Genomic DNA, 3902 nt, shown 5'->3' with positions numbered 1-3902 from the left:
CTCCCTCTCCCCCTCCCTCCCTCTCCCCCTCCCTCCCCCTCCTCCTCATCCTCCCCCTCCTCCTCTTCCTCCTCATCCTCTCTCTCCTCCTCCTTCTTCTTTTTCTTCCTTTTCTTCCCTCCTTCCCACCCCCTCTGTGTCACTTCTATTCCTTTGTTGATGTTTCCTAGGATTACCTCCCAAATAAGCCTCTTGTCTTTGAGTCATTGTCTCAGACTCTGTTGCTGAGGCAAACTAAGACACACTTGATTAGGGAAATAATTCATTAATTCTGTTCTTATGTATGAAAGATTAAATAAAATGTTTTGGACAGAATCTGAAATGAATACCTTAATATTCTGACTATTTTAGTTTATTTGTCTCATAATCGTATCCATGTGCAATTTAGTTTCCTTAGTTTCATTTCATAACCCTTGAAAGACTCAAGGTTAGAACTGTTAAGTAGAAATTCAAAGTAAAAGATCTTAGGTAGAAATCTTTCTGCTAGATTTTTTCTTTTGAAAAGTTACAGGGTGGCTGTATGAATGACTTAAGGACAAAATGGGTTATCTATTTTTGTAAAAATTGAATTAAAACGGGGAATTTGGTTCAATGAAAATTGTAGGTTATTTTGTAGTTGGACCTAATTTTCTCCTTTCTTCCCAGGACCTGCTTCTTCACAATCAAGGGCCAGAAGTAGCCTTGCCTAATACTGATAGTAAGGATAAATTTAGTTCCTGGGTAATTTTCCCAAAGATTATTCTGTGATACTTCTTAAAGCAAAACTTTTTATGATCTTATTAAGGATTTAAGGAATATGGAATTTATAACTTGAACAAGCTGTACATTAAATTTGGTACACTGTAAGTCAAAAAGGAGTGAAGAGTATGTAGTTAATTGAACTGGGTTCTTTGTAATTCTGTTTTGACGTTTTGCTGCTGCTTTTGCCTGTGTTTCTTACTTGCATCTTTTGTACTTCTTTGATAGCATCTTTTTTTGAATTAGAAATACTGGTTTTTGTATGATTTTAAAAAATGATGTGGGAAATTTGTTTTTATTTTAGGTACATGTTATTTATCAGTTCTCTCCTTTTTTATGTGAAAATTGTTATTTATGTGTCTCAAATGTATGCTGTATTGATTTGGTTTATGAGATGGAGCATAGATGAAATTTAAGCAAGATTATAGTTCTATTTATAGAGCCATTCTAAGATTAGCTTGCACAAGTGTTTTTCCCTAAGAATAACAAAACATTTAAGGAATATACCTTAATTAGTTATCCTGGTTATAAAGTAATTTAAACATATATATATATATAAGCAAAAATACCAGAAAGTGTAGATAGAGTCTGTTTAGTTGCCTTGTGGTACCTTCAGATTCTGCCATGTTTTCTTGAATATATCGCAGGACATTTTTTGACCTTTGAGGTTGTATTTGTCTGTTAGAAATGGTGAAAGATCAGCTTGGTGTTTAGATTGGATAGTATGGATTATGGGAAAATAGTTATAAAAGAATAAGTCTGCCTTTCTTCTGGGACATATCAAACTTCTTTAAAGTGCCTCTTGCCCCCCAAATCTCCACAGTGGCACATTGGAATAAGCTTATAGTCTTTTAAAGTAACTCTTTGTAAATACAGTCATGCCCTGCATAATGATGTTTTGGTCAAGGACCGGCTGCATATACCATGTGGTTGGAGCAGTGCGCTATACTATATAGCCTAGGTGTGTAGTAGGCCTTACCATCTAGGTTTGTGTAATTAAGTATACTCTGATGTTCGCACAATGATGAAATTGCCTAACAATGCATTTCTCAGAATTTATACCCATTGTTAAGCAACCTGGCTGTGTAACTTGTATTACTAAAAAAATCCTGTTTTTTAGACATGTTTCATCCAAAGAGTTACCTAATTTATTTCTAAATCCATAGTCAAGGTTTTGGCATTTCGAATATCTCAATATGGTAAATTAGAAATCTGAAAGAGCCAGAGATTGTTTTAAAAACATGTCTAGAAACTAGCCCTTTCCTGAACACAGATTACTTTCTATAGAGAATGTTAAGATGAAGTGATTAAAATGGGGAATGTCCTTTTAAAGTCATAGGTGGAAGCTGAATCCATGGGTTAAGTGTGTAGTCTCATGATAACTTGTAAAACAAGCCTAAAAAATAGTCTCTTTTCCAAAGTTTACATATTTTTCATCATCACTAGGACACTTATGCAATACCTCTGTACTAAGTATTGAAGTACAAACAGGTCTTCACTATGTTTAAAAAGTGCCTCCTGCCTTCCATCAGTGTCAAGTATGTACTTGTATTTGGCAATGTTGTGTCTGTGGATGTTTGTTACTTTAATGAATCTTACAGGGTTAGTCTGTTCCTAAAAGTTCTACTTGGTACAATTATCAGAGAAAATGAACTTGAATGAAACAATGATGCATATTTTAATAGTTAAAATATTTTATAAATTTATATTTAAAAATGCAGATCTCCATAATTACTGTAGATAAGTTCCTAATTTCTGGTTCTTTTCATTGTTTTTCTGTTAGGAAAAATATTGTACCTTTCAGTAATCTAGTCCTTGATGTGTTCCCCCCCCCATTTAAAAATCTTCACATTTATTGTCTTTTAATAACAAAAGCAATTTTTATCTGTTTACGTTATAAGAGGGAAAGTTGAGCCAATTGTTAGTACGAAAACAATTTAGGCTGAAATTTAGGACTGGTGTTTTGCATAGTGTTTGTGACTCAATATCTAAAAGATACCACTTTTCACTCACATATTTACAGTAAAGTTAATATTAGATTCAAAATCGCTTGATTGTAATTTATATTTTAAGTGTAATTTAGAGATGTTTGCATTATTTACAAGTGTTTTCTTTTCACAGTTTATGCTTATTTTTAAAATGGAAATTTAAATAACTTTTTTAGATAATAGAAGTGCAAGTATGTATGTAGTATTTAAGTCATTTCTAGTTTATTAATTGAAGGCACTTTGCTTCTGTGTGTGATATCAGCTTTTATATGGTATGAGCAGATGAAATTTTACCTTTTTAACTGAAGAGATATCTGTCCATAATACTTTGAGGTTTCTGTGCCCAACTTACATGACAAAAGATATTGTTCTAAAAAATGGCTTAGAAAAATATTTTTTAGCAGAAAGTTATTATAATTATTGTTTTTTTGGTGGCTGGCTGGTTCAGGGATCTGAACCCTCAACCTTGGTTTTATAACAACACCGCACTCTAACCAACTAAGCTAACCAGCCAGCCCCTTCAGCAGAAATTTTATAGTAATTTCAATATGACATGGTAACCAAAAGTTTCTGGTTAGAATTTCTGGTTTTTTTGCTAGCTTCTACCTGGTTCTCTCCATCCTCTTTTTTTGTTTTTAGGGGTTACATTGCTATAACCTCTACAAGTTTAGGTTAACTAGATATTTGAAAGTGGAGTTATTTTCAATGAATTTTAATCTTTCTGCTCAAGATGAGGAGTACCATGATAAAGATATACTTTAGCAGATAGGAATTTTGTCATGTTCAATGTAGAGTAATGTTCTGTCAGATGAAGACAATGAGGTTCATAAATGGAAATAAATTAAAATTAATATGAATAGCCAAAATTTTTGGAATTTTGTCATGTTCAATGTAGAGTAATGTTCTGTCAGATGAAGACAATGAGGTTCATAAGTGTAAATAAATTAAAATTAATATGAATAGCCAAAATTTTTAAAAAAAATCTAAACTCTATTAAATTAAATTGGTTATCCCTAGGAAAAAGATATTGTATATTTTAATGATCTTCTATGTATTTGGGTACTAAAAGCAGTAAATGTGAAGAAATATATCTCCTCTCTTTTAAGTTAATTGACACAAGTTATCCAATAGTAGTATAATGCATATTACCTACCACCATTTAAAGAGACATTTGTA

This window comes from Galeopterus variegatus, unplaced genomic scaffold, assembly GCF_000696425.1.
Source record: "Galeopterus variegatus unplaced genomic scaffold, G_variegatus-3.0.2 Scaffold2894, whole genome shotgun sequence".
Classification (NCBI taxonomy): domain Eukaryota; kingdom Metazoa; phylum Chordata; class Mammalia; order Dermoptera; family Cynocephalidae; genus Galeopterus; species Galeopterus variegatus.
The sequence above is the reverse complement of the archived record's forward strand: the minus strand, read 5'-3'. Positions refer to the sequence as shown.